The sequence below is a fragment of the Rhinoderma darwinii genome, chromosome 13 (genome assembly GCF_050947455.1).
Source record: "Rhinoderma darwinii isolate aRhiDar2 chromosome 13, aRhiDar2.hap1, whole genome shotgun sequence".
Taxonomy (NCBI): domain Eukaryota; kingdom Metazoa; phylum Chordata; class Amphibia; order Anura; family Rhinodermatidae; genus Rhinoderma; species Rhinoderma darwinii.
Genome location: NC_134699.1, coordinates 11,415,630 through 11,430,173, shown reverse-complemented (window position 1 = coordinate 11,430,173; position 14,544 = coordinate 11,415,630).

The following is a 14,544-nucleotide window of genomic DNA, read 5'->3' as shown; positions in this document are numbered from 1 at the left end:
CTGGCGATCAGTGGAAGTCTCTATCCCCTGGCGATCAGTGGAAGTCTCTATCCCCTGGTGATCAGTGGAAGTCTCTAACCCCTGGTGAACAGTGGAAGTCCCTAACCCCTGGTGATAAGTGGAAGCACCATGCCGCTGCTGATTTCAAATGAGCCTGCCAGAGTGGGAGCAGCTCTTTGCTCTGGTTCATTCAGAGCGGGTATGAAGCCTCCGCTCTAAGCCCATATATTGATCTTCCACAAACGCTCAAAAAGTTATTGATTTCTAAGTGCAATGTTGTAAAAAAGAAACCTAAATGTCCTTTATTTTTTTTCTACCCACAACCGCGCAATATATAATCAGACACGATTTTGATTTTAGAAATCCTGTGCCGCTCTTGAAGATGAAGACTATGCCTGGAAATCTGTTTTGCTGTAAAATAATATTCAATATACACTTCCAGCTCCTCGGCTACAGTTCTTTAAATTACAGGTATGAAATAAAATATCATTTAACTTCCAGCAATACAAGTAAAAGTTCTGGGTGATAGATGCTTATCCATGTGCAGCTGGAAACTTAGAACTGGAGAAGGATATATTAGAAAACTTAGGTTTACAGTCCAGGAAAATATTAACACTGTAGCTCCATATTTGGCACAACTAACTGTATGGCCTCATAGTTAACTGCATATAAAATGAAATTATGCTGAGACCTTCAGCCAACTCGTGTTTCTTCCTCTTGTAGTTTGTCCGGGAGGTTACAGCATCCATTTTAATAATTAATAGATCTATAATTTTGTCACACAGTCACCCGGGCTTCATAGAAACAAATAGACCCTACTCTCTTGTCCAAGATTTCCAGTGCAGGGGGATTTTGTTCAATTGTACTTTCTACTTCTTTGCATAATCTTCACCTGATGTTGTTTGTTTTTTTGCCTATAGCTTCCTGACGCTTGGAATTTCTCCCCTGATGCCTCGTTTAAAGTACTGATTCTTCAGCAAAATCCAGCCAAAGGTAGGAAGACTTTAAGGTGAATGTCTACCCTTCAAAACCAAACTCACTAAAGTTCCAAATTTCTGTTCTCCGGGAATTTGATATTGATGGTATATCATTAGGAATGGATAAGTAGTCACTATGACTGGTGGGTGTCCGACTCTCAGCACCCCACCGATCAGTTGACTAAAGGGGCCGCGGTGCTCTAAGGCTCGCTGCTTCTTCTTCATTGTTAACCATTCACAGCGCTGTACATTTTGTACTGGCTATGCCTGGTATTGCAGCACAGTCCAAATCACTTGAATGGGACTGAGCTGCAATACTAGGCAGAGCCACTACAAAATGTACAGTGCCTGGTAGACAATTAAGGGAACGCAGCGCTGGCTGAAGTGCAGTGAATCCATTGGAGCCGGGAGTCGGACCCCTCACCAATCTGATATTAATGGCCCATCTTAAGGATAGGCCACCAATATCATTCCTATAAAACCTCTTTAATGTTTCTTTATTACAGACAGTGGTCTGTTTTTCTGATTCAGATCTCAAATCCCTTCCATAGACTTAAAACTAAATGCTAAAATTCTGTCTGCCTGAAGTCACCACTAGGGGGAGCTTATACATGGCACTCAATACTAGAACAGTATGCAGTGAGCTCCTACACTCCCCCTAGTGGGGATACATATATGCATATATTTTCTACGTAGTAAATCCCTAATAAACTTTCATAGCTGGAAATCACACACTGTTTAAGCAGGAGAGCTTCAGGTATTAGTGCTCATGTATATAACAATTATTGCTGCATACACGGCCCTTTACCATATCACCACATCTATACTACAGATCCATAGGCACTCCATGTGCCATTAAATTGCGCCTCCATAAGGTACTATATTCTCCTCTAAAGCAAAGCTTCTCTTCTAGAGTACAGCACCTCCATATTACAGCATGTGATGGATTATGCCAAAAAATGTTCTATATCAAATCGTATATACAATATGGGCCTATAGCCGTGTATAAGGGATCCCTACCACAAAAGTCAATATGACTGTGTGCATGAGGCCTTAGGGAAAGCAAAGCTGTCAAATTTGCCTAGGTCCTGCCAATGACATTGGGTGAGGAGCTGCATGGCGTTAGATCTCCCTTATAATCTGCATGGCTCCTGCTTATCATGGAATTGCTAATGAAGCTAAAGTTCATCATCGCTTATATTACCTGTTATTTTTGGTCCCTTATTTTTTGAACATAACATTCATTTTTATTGCCCAATAAGCAGTTTCTCCACCATCTAAAATAGGTCTTAAAATGAAATAATTATGCTAGATGAGCGATCCGTCAATAGAGCGGCCGGCGAGTAATGGTCCTGGCTCAGCATCGTCCTGAGATGTCTTGCTGGGGTCCTCTAAAATAAAGCTGTTCTCAACGTCTCCAGCCTAACCGAAGAATTATTATATATCCCGAGTCTGAATGTAAACACCACAATAGAGTGAAAGAGACCTCGGGGTGTTCGGCAGGTCGGAGCGGTTCCTACATAAACCAGGAGCTAGCACCGCTGTGGGAACCCTAAAACAGAGATTGGGTCGGTCATTGTGTTGAGCTATAAAACACCAGTGAAGCACAGCGCTGGGAGGCTTAAATTATGGAGACTTGTCATTCTGGAAGCGGATTTCTTTTATAGGGGAAAATATTAATGATTTGACTGCGGGGCGAGGCGCGAGGTGGTCAATGGAAATTAAACAGTGGTCTGTTATTGAGGTCAGCGCCTGTACAATCTGACTTTTGAAGGAGCAAAACACATTTTAACAAAGAACTATAAACATGTACAGGTATCGACGTGTGGGATATCGCAGCTCCACTAGGGTGGTCATACATTGCCGGTAGTTGTGGGTGACATTATGACCCCATACACATGAGCGTGCATTTGTGTCCGTATACTATCCACAATTGCGGATAGTGTAGGGCAGTGTAAAGGATCTGCCAGGCACAACTTCTGTGTATACGCCCATAGGTAATCAGTCTGCACCTGAGTCTATGTCTCTGAGACTGACTCCATCTTCCACCACTCAGGATGGCAGGCTTAGGAGTGGGAGAGCCTATCGTAGCCTGGCCAGACAGAGCTAGCTCCCGCCCTCTGTCTATTTATACCTGCCTTTCCTGTTCCTCCTTTGCTTGTGATTCTTCTCGTGTGGTTTCCTGGCCCAGCTACAGCTTCTGACTATTTGATCCTGCTCCATACTGACCCTGGCTTACTGACTACTCTCCTGCTCTGCGTTTGGTACCTCGTTCACTTCTGTTTGTCTCGTGCACTTACTGAGCGTAGGGACCGCCGCCCAGTTGTACCCCGTCGCCTAGGGCGGGTCGTTGCAAGTAGGCAGGGACAGAGTGGCGGGTAGATTAGGGCTCACTTGTCTGTTTCCCTACCCCCATCATTACAGGCAGATTGTATCCTACGGGCCAATGCGCTCGAAAAAAAATAGGACATGTCATGCTACGGGCCACTTTTGCGGTCCAGGCTCATTAAGCTCAATGCACTCTTTGGTGTCCACGGTCCGTGATTGCGGCCCGCCGATGACACTCCTTGGGCCACCCGCTCCATAATCACGGACCGTGCACACCTCCACGGTCATGTGCATGAGGCCTTAGTATGTCTCGCCATTGGTCAATCTCTCTCCAACCGCTACACATTATTTTTGCAATCTTCATAAGCGCCATTTGGGTCATCATGGGCCTAGTACCTCCAATCCTTTCGTTATTTTTTATTATTATTTTTTTATTATTTATTTCATTTTTTCCAATACAAGGTAAATAAAAAAATAATAAAACATAAATGTCTATATATTTATTTATATATAGTAGCAAAATAAAAAAAACACATGCCCCACGCCAACCCACTCCACAACCACCATAGAAAATGGAGGGAGCAATAAAAATAAAATTCTCCAATTCTTGCTACATGTACTCATGTACTATAGTGGTATAACTATAGGGGGCGCCATAACCCATCCAGCTATATTCGAAAGCAGAATCATAAGAAGGTACCTGTAGTAGAAATACTTATTTTTTTTTATAAAATCCTAGGTTTCACAGATCTCTACTTGCTGTCAGTGAATGGAAACCTTTATTACATCATGTCCGGAGCATGTGTCGCTCACACAGATACGCCTCTGTGAGAAGCGCCTGACAAAGATGGCATTTCGGATTCTTGATGACTGTTTCCATTCACTGAGCGCAAGTAGAGATCCTGAAAACTGTGAACAATTAAAAAATTGAAACGCAAAGTATATTAGGAAGTTAAGGAACTTTTTATTATACAGCAATTTTTTTATTTTTTTTACATGCAAATTTAACCGGAGTACCAAAAGGAGGAGATATTTGCCTAAAGGACCCCATTTAGGTAACATGGACCACATTTCGCGTTTACGCTAAAGCGGTTATGTTTCAATCAGCCGTTTCCTAAGTCAGCAACACATCAATTTTATATGCTGGATATGTTGCACACTTTTAGGCATATGTGAGTAGCCAGGTCTCCCCTGGGAATAGGTTTTGGTATTCATTTAAAACACTTCTCATGCTTCTTTCCAAACACCCGAGGCAAAGTGTAATGGGCCCGTCCTCGTGTCAGGGCTGAACTGTTCCGGGGTGTAGAATCCCAGCTCTGCCGGCTACTGGTTTTGATACCGGGAACTGTATTTTGCAGAGTTTGCATTAACAGAGCTTAGCACATATCGAGATAAATGAAACCTAGCCAAGCGTGTTACCGGCTCAACAAAATCCCTGCACGGCTCACAGCGACGTCCTGAAGTCTGCTATCTGCAAAAAGGAAAAAAAAGCGCTACAAGACGGTAGGTAGGGCGGTTTATTCTTGACTTTTTTGTCAGTGTTACTTCTTTGTGTTGTACAATTTGCTGCTTTATAAAGAGAGAGGATCAGGGAAGCTTTGACAGACCATTAAAGTGGCTGCGAAGGATTAAACATGGCGGATTCCTTTCAAAAACAGCGCCACACCTGTCCGTAGGTTGTGTCTGGAATTGCAGTTCACTTAATTGGGCTAGGCTGCAATACCACACACAACCAGTGGACAGGTGTGGTGCTGTTTACGGAAGAAAGCCGTCAGGTATTTCTAATCCTGGGCAGCCACTTTTCAACTTTGAGAGGTGACATTACGGAGATTTCAAGAAGCGATGTATTCAGTTTTTTGCCATATACCCCCTATTTATTTAGGGCACACCCTCAACCTAAGGCATTTGAATCAAAAGTAGTGCATATGATCCCCATCATCACAATCCAAAACAAAGGCAGACCCCTGAATAAATACAGACTCGGACAAGACCCCCTAAACAAATACAGACTCCAAACCAGACCCCCTTAATAAATATAGACCGGGCCACCATTAGGAATTTCTTGGCCCCATACAGCCTTTACCTGGGGAGCGTTGGACATGGTGTGTGCAGGGGACAGATGCAAACTGACAGGGGCTTTGCGGAAGGGCACAGCGAGGACAGTAGGTGGTCAGGGGGCAAGGGGGAGAGATTAGGTGGCAGAGCTCTGTGGGGGGATGATGGGGCTAAGCGGACAAAGTTTCAGACCCTCAAAATAAATATAGAGCCTAGACCAGACCCCCTAAATTAATACAGATCCCAGACCTGACTCTAAGATACTCATCTCTCCTCGTTCTTGCAGAAAATGACAAGGCTATAGGTGGTGCAGAGGTAGCGGTCGCACCCAGGTCCTGGCACCTGAGGGGGCCTAATAGCCCCTCTGCCACATAAGACACCAGTATTATAAATGGCACATAGTAAGTATGGACCTTGTTACAGATTTTGAGCCGCCCTTACATCTGAATGGGCGCCATTTATTACGATGCTTTCACTGCAGGGGAAGTGCCCGGCTGAACACCGCAGCAGCTCCATACTTAAAGGGTTTGTTTCATCAGACACAACCCATGCCATACTGCTGAAATTGAAATGTTCGGCTCTGCTACATCTGTAAATCTTAAGTCCTAGGGAGATACTTTTCAGCTCTATAATAAGTAGTGGTTTCACAGCCCAGTAATAATCAAGCCCGAGACTCTTTCTCCAATAACACCATACACTCCAGCCGTCATACATCTTACTTTTAAGAGGACAAGCGTGCCTAACTTCTACAATGTAAAGCGCGGCGCTTCCAGCCTGGGTAAACACATTACATTCCCTGTGACAACTGAATTTAAAGTTTTAATGAAAAACAATCTCGGTTGAGTAATTACACAATATTACCTTTCTTTAGTTTGCAAACCTTGCAAACCACCAGAGCACTAAATTAAATGCAGCTTCTGCGGATCGCTCCCAAATGACTTACCCCACAAAATTAAAAATAACACATTATTGCTCCCTGCCTGTTCCAGAAGCGCAGCTTTTTTTTCCCGTTCATTACATTGTATTTCTCGGAGGAAAATTGGTTGTGTGATAAGATTTGATGAATGCATAGCTAATCCAATCCTCGGCCCCTTACCTGCCTCATTATGTCACCTGGTAAAACGCAAATGTTTACTGGTATTATCCGTTTTTTAAGTCAGTCAATTTCATGTCTGGTATGAGGATGTAATGGGCCGCATAGAAAAAAAATGGGTCTAGACGACCATATAAATCAATCAAAATTCAATTTTCCCAGTGTTTTAGCGATGGGCATCGGGCCGTTTTTTTATTTTTGATACATGTGGTTTAGAGAATTGTAAATCATTCCATCATTAAATGCTTTAAAAGTTCATGTGACCAAAATGTGGGTGGACTTGGTTGAATACATTTTTAGGCTATGTTCACACAGGGTGGATACGCTGCGTAAAAGTATACAGCGTATCCGCTCTGGGCGCCGCAGGGAATTTTAGTTAAAAAACCGCACCAGATTGGGGTTCAGTTTTTCGGCCGGAATCACTCCGCTGCGGAAAACTGCAAATAAAAACAAGCTTGATACATAGTATTGGCAACGCGTCCCCTCTGCCCTCCTGCAGCCCCACCTCCTGGGATGACGTTTCATCCCATGTGACCGCTGCAGCCTGTAATTGGCTGAAGCGGTCACATGGAATGAAACGTCATCCCAAGAGGCTGGCCTGCATGAAGAAGCACAGAATTCTGGGTAAGTATAAAATCGCAGCTTTTCCGCCGCAGAATCTGCTTTTTGCTTCGGGTTCTACCTCCTCATTGAATTTAAGTGGGGAAAACCCGCAGTAAAAATTGACATGTTGTGGATTAAATTGACAATTGACATGTTGTGGATTAAAAAAAACGTACCGCAGAATTTCCGAGCAATTTATTCCGCTGATCATTTAAGCAGCGTGTGGATGAGATTTGTTCGCCTCATCCACTCTGCTGCTACTGTATTATGCTGCGGATTTTCCGCAACTAAATAGGTTGCAGGAAATCTACAGTTTTTATGCGGTGTGTAAACTTACCCCTAGATATAAATGAATGGCTAGATTATAAGGACTTCAAAAGGGGCAAATACCCAGGAACCCCGCCACCTAGGAGCCTTCATCAACCAGCTCCCTCCTCTTATCTTCCACGAATGTGTTTTTGCGGCCACAATTCACCCGCAAATCTGCGGGGGAATTCCGGTCCCATTTATTTTTATGGGCCCATGCGCACGACCGTGGTTTCCATGGTCCGTGCCTTGCCCGGGAGCCTGGACCGCAAAAAGATAGATGTCCTATATGGGACGCATTTTGCGGTGCAGGCTCATTGAAATGAATGTACGCAGCCTGTGATTTGCGGCCGTTCGATCTAGAAATCATGGGCCATGCACACCACTACTGCCGTGTACATGAGGCCTTAATGCTACAGTATTGTTTCTACAATGTAGCAGCTGGCGGCTGTTATCTTATCTCGATATTCTTTATTCACCAACATTTTAACCTCTGCTGGAAATTTTTTTAAAGAGGCTCTGTCACCAGATTATAAATGCCCTATATCTTACATAATCTGATCGGCGCTGCAATGTAGATAACAGTGGTTTTTATTTTGAAAAACAATGATTTTTTAGCAAGTTATGAGCAATTTCAGATTTATGCTAATTACTTTCTTAATGCCCAACTGGGCGTGTTTTTACTTTTGACCAAGTGGGCGTTGTACAGAGGAGTGTATGACGCTGACCAATCAGTGACCAATCAGCATCAAACACTTCTCATTGTTCCAGCCCAGCTTCTGTCACTGCACAATCACTGTGCTGTGGATCATGCTGGGCTGGAACAATGAGAAGTGAATGACGCTGGTTGGTCACTGATTGGTCAGCCTCATACATGCTAATTAGTTTCTTAATAACCAACTGGGTGTGTTTTTACTAACTGGGTGTTGTACAGAGGATTGTATGACGCTGACCAATCAGTGACCAACCAGCGTCATACACTTATTATTCCAGCCCATTGTTACAGCGTGATTGTGCAGTGGAAGAAGCTGGGCTGGAACAATGAGAAGTGTATGAGGCTGATTAGTCACTGATTGGTCAGTGTCATACAATCCTCTGTACAACGCCCACTTGGTCAAAAGTAAAAACACGCCCAGTTGGCATTAAGAAACTAATTGGCATAAAGCTAAAATTGCTCATAACTTGCTCAAAAATGATAGTTTTTCAAAATAAAAACCACTTTTGTTCTCTACATTACAGCGGCGATCAGATTATGTAGGAGACAGGGCACTTATAATCTGGTGACAGAACCTCTTTAACATCCGGCTGGGGTCAATATGTTGCAGATCTTTTGGTGAATAAAGTAATAAAATTTGAGTGCAGCAGTCTTTTCCTACTTGAATAGTGTGGATCCTAGGACCAGGACCTTATACTGCGCGCACCTAGTAGAGATTTTCCTGAAGAAATAAAGCTGTGCTGCTTTTTTCAGTCTAAACCTGTTGTCCCCATGACACATAATTTCTCATGTCACCGAATTTGTGTCAGACTCCACCCCCTAATGTTTTTCCCCCATCATTAAACCGGTTTCAGATATAAACTTCAGTACTGCAGCTCGGCCGCTATTCCTTGATAGGAGCCATCTGCTTCCGGCATGGACATCTAGTCCCCAGAGGCAACCGGAGTAGCTGATGGTGCAGGGTCCGGTTTTCTGACCCCCACGATCATATACTGATGACCTATCCTGTGGTATCCTGTGATTTGTCAATCTCCTTCATGTGCCTTCTCAACAGTTGGCAAGTGTGAGATAGATAGATAAATAGATAGACAGACAGATGTATAGACAGAGATGTATAGTTTGCTGAATCCTGTGTCCGTCAGGTCGTCGGCATTGACGGGTTCAGTGAAGGTTGGTCCTGTGTGTCCCTGACACTCAGGATCGAGCTGTTATCGATCACATCTAAGTTAACAACATAGATGTGATCGATGACAGGTGAATCCTCTGTGTCAGAGACACGCAAGGACCCGCTGTCACTGAACTAATCAGTCCTGCGGACCTGACGGATTCAGGTCTGAACGCAAGACACAGCTGAACTGCATACAGGAGACAAAGCAGCTGTATCTCGAAAAGTAAAAATAATTTTTTAATAAAGACTAATTAGAAAGTTGTACCAAACACTCTGTTACACATTTTTATTTTTATTTTTTAAAACTGCCTTCGAAGGTGTACATAGTCTCTAACTCGACTTTTTCAATGGCTCTTCAATGGCTTTTGTTGTGTGATATCACGCTTCAGCAAGTTATCAAGTTAAGATAAACTTGGCTACATCGGTAAATAGATAGATAATAGATAGATATGAGATAGATAGATAGATAGATAGATAGATAGATAGATAGATAGATAGATAGATAGATAGATAGATAGATAGATAGATAGATAGATAGATAGATAGATAGATAGATATGAGATAGATAGATAGATAGATAGATATGAGATAGATAGATAGATATGAGATAGATATGAGATAGATAGATAGATATGAGATAGATAGATAGATATGAGATAGATAGATAGATAGATAGATAGATAGATAGATAGATAGATAGATAGATAGATAGATAGATAGATAGATATGAGATAGATAGATAGATAGATATGAGAGAGATAGATATGAGATAGATATGAGATAGATATGAGATAGATAGATAGATATGAGATAGGTAGATAGATATGAGATAGATAGATAGATAGATATGAGATAGGTAGATAGATATGAGATAGATAGATATGAGATAGATATGAGATAGATATGAGATAGATATGAGATAGATATGAGATAGATAGATATGAGATAGATAGATATGAGATAGATAGATAGATATGAGATAGATAGATATGAGATAGATAGATATGAGATAGATAGATAGATATGAGATAGATAGATAGATAGATAGATATGAGATAGATAGATAGATATGAGATAGATAGATAGATAGATAGATATGAGATAGATAGATAGATAGATATGAGATAGATAGATAGATAGATAGATAGATAGATAGATAGATAGATAGATAGATAGATAGATAGATAGATAGATAGATAGATAGATAGATAGATAGATAGATATGAGATAGATATGAGATAGGTAGATAGATATGAGATAGATAGATATGAGATAGATATGAGATAGATATGAGATAGATATGAGATAGATATGAGATAGATAGATAGATAGATAGATATGAGATAGGTAGATAGATATGAGATAGATAGATAGATAGATATGAGATAGATATGAGATAGATATGAGATAGATAGATATGAGATAGATAGATATGAGATAGATAGATAGATATGAGATAGATAGATATGAGATAGATAGATAGATATGAGATAGATAGATAGATAGATATGAGATAGATAGATAGATATGAGATAGATAGATAGATATGAGATAGATAGATAGATAGATATGAGATAGATAGATAGATATGAGATAGATAGATAGATAGATAGATAGATAGATAGATAGATAGATAGATAGATAGATAGATAGATAGATAGATAGATAGATATGAGATAGATAGATAGATAGATAGATAGATAGATAGATATGAGATAGATAGATAGATAGATATGAGATAGATAGATAGATATGAGAAAGATAGATATGAGATAGATAGATAGATAGATATTAGATAGATAGATAGATAGATATGAGATAGATAGATAGATAGATAGATAGATAGATAGATAGATAGATAGATAGATAGATAGATAGATAGATAGATAGATAGATAGATAGATATTAGATAGATAGATAGATAGATAGATAGATATTAGATAGATATTAGATAGATAGATATTAGATAGATAGATAGATAGATAGATATTAGATAGATATTAGATAGATAGATAGATATTAGATAGATATTAGATAGATATTAGATAGATATTAGATAGATAGATATTAGATAGATAGATAGATATTAGATAGATAGATAGATAGATACTGGTTTTCCTGCTCCCATAAAAGTACATTTTTATGGCTCAAAATCTTCTGCCTGGACGTAATATTTTCCAGGTGATACAGACCGCATTGTTTGATTACTCGTCTGACCAACAATTTGCTGGAAATGTCAAAGTCCTCTCCATTTACTGTGTACAGTTTCCAGGAGACCGTTCATTGTGAAGTAGACATAAAGCCTTTGTCTTTGTTGCAGTCTGTTCTTTTTTTCCCCTAGTTAATACATTCAAGGCATTTAACACTCTGACTGCTGTAAAAACCTTGGAAAGTATTTACTAGATCCCTGTTTCATCATCATGTCTATGTATATATCTATATATTACTGCTTAAAGGGTTATTCCCATCTTAGACATTTATGGCATATCCACGGAATATGCCATAAATGTCTGATAAATGTGGGGCCCAGCTCTCGCACCAGCATCTATCAGACATTAATGGCATATTCTGTCGATATGCCATTATTATACATGATGGGAATAATCTTTTAATGGTATTAGTAAAAGGGGCGGGGTTGTGACAACCTCCCATTTTCATTTACAAGAGAGTAGTTATCAAGATAAAAAGAAAGTGTAATCTTTTCAATACCAGTTAATCCATGATCTAAATGTAATTAATCTGAGAAACTATAGTTGCTAAGGGGCTCTTTGCATAACAACCCATTTAAAAGGATGTAGCTATTAGGTAGTGTAATTATAGCAACCAGTCTTTCCCTTATGATTCAGCTGGTAAGCTCACACTGGCAATGTGATGACAATAGGTAGGTAAGTGGTCAGCCAACCCTTGGTTTCCACCAGGCCAGTTAACTACCGACCCAGACGGTATTTTCATTGAAAGGCTGGTGGCGGTAATCTACCCTAAACCTGGCCAAATCAGGTTTTTTCAGAGTCTTCCTTTGAAGAGGTTTACTGGGCTTACATAAATGACATTTCGACCAAGGTCACAAGGACAACGTCATAAGGGGGAGGTGGACAGTCTACAGCCGCCATAGTGACGCGTCATCTGTAGTGACCACAATGCAGCATCCTGTCATTGGCCAACATGCTGTATGGATGATATATTATTACATCACTAGGGTGAACATGAAGAGTGGTGGGGGAGCAGAGCATTTTTTTTAAAAGCTCGTATAAAGCATTAGGTTTAGTATAATTTTTTAGGCTATTTTATACAGCCCTTTCTGTAAGCCTAAAAACCGCTTTAGGCCTTATTCAGACGGTCGTGTTCAATCTGTGATGTACGGACAGTGTGTCGGCCATATTTCCCGGACCGACCACAGTTCAGGGAGCCGGGGCTTCTAGCATCATAGCTAGCTATCATGCTAGGAGTCCCTGCCTCTCCGCGGGAATACTGTCCCATACTGTAATCATGTTTTCAGCATGGGACAGTAATGCCACGGGTACGCAGGGACTCCTAGCATCATAGATAACTATGATGCTAGGAGTCCGGCTCCCTGAACTGTGGTCGGTCCAGGAAATAAGGCCGAGACCTTGTCCGTATATCACAGGCCTAACACAGAAAAAAAAACCTCTTCTGGATCAACCCATTGCCCCGTGATCAGCTGCTATTACTGGGGGAGGCTATGGGCACCCACAAACACCCAGCAGCCAAAAAAGTAGTATATGACACTCATTCAAATGAATAAACAACCATGTAATACATAATCACATTAAGTCCTCCAGAGCAGAACTCTACTCTGGCTATTAGGCGGGGTTCTCAAGCAGGGGAACCTCTTCTATGATATCCATATGCTCTAATAGGTGCAGATGGGACAACCCTTTTGGGCATCTCTTACAATGATGTAATTTGACTATTCCCAGTAGGAGAAGGGGACAATTTTGAAGATCGGAAACATATAATATTAGTAATAAACCGATCCTAAAATTCACTATGTAATTTATTTACATATTCCTTCTAAATTTACAGCCTCCTGCATTTTATTGCTGTCCGAACTCATAAACAATAAATGGGGGGAAAAATAGTAACCTCTCAATTTTCGTTTCTTGTTACCGTTTTTGCTCAATATTATATTTCGACCTGGGTCACTAATTACAGACAATTAGCAGAACAAAATGCTCAATTTGATAATGATTATTCATATTACTATAGAAACCATGTCCAAAACAAACAGATTACCTGCAATTTCTCATATAAAAAAAATCCTCCAGCTCTTCTTATGCTGCCGGTGAAAATACACGGCAATTACTTGACTAGTTATTATTTTTATTATAGCGTATAAACTATGTATATGCAATCAAATAACACTATTTACCTCGTAACCAAACAAAACATCAGTCTGAACAATGACCAACACTAGAGGGTAATTGCTGTTATTTTATATCACGGGACACGCATTTCGCGTAAATTTAATGCCACTTAAAGAAAGTAACGTCTTGCGTTCTGGCATGGGGAATAACAACACAAAACAGAGAGCCTGTTAAATGGCGTTTTATTTCCAGAACAAGGTAAAGAAATATTGGTTTATGAATGAAATAAAAGAAGATGGATGTCTGCTCCGTACTATGCTGAAACATTGGGCAGAAGCCTGCGGTGGGATGGTTGCCATAGAAACCATTACTGCCTAATATTGATAAGACCGGGGCATCAATAAGAGGAAACGTCTTGTTGTTGTGCCAGCTTTCAGGCTCCAAGATGAGAACACATCCCAGGTGGCTGATTTATCATTTGTATTTCATGATCTGAAAATAAATTATTATTTTTGGATTGGCCACTTTATTAGAGACCCCCATCTAGTAGTGTCTTGGACCTCCTTTGGCCTTCAGAACCGCAGCGATTCATCATGGTACTGATTCTGCTAGGTGTTGAAATCGTTCTGTAGGAATATTGGCCAGGTGGACCGGATCGCTTCTCGTAGTTGCTGCTAAAGTGTTCTTCTGCCATAGGGTAAGCAGCTGCCATGAAGGGATGAACTTGGTCGGCCACAATGCTTAGGTAAGCCCTACTGGTCAAACATTCATCCACAGGTATCAGAGGACCCAGTGTGTGCCAAGAAAAACATTCCCCCCACCATTACTCCACCTCCACCAGCCAGAACTGTTCACAGCTGACAGGAAGGGTTCAGCGATTCATGTGGCTTGCGCCAAATTCTGACCCTCCCATCAGCATGGTGCCGCAGAAATCTGGATTCATCTGACCAGGTGATTTTTTCCACTGCTCAGTG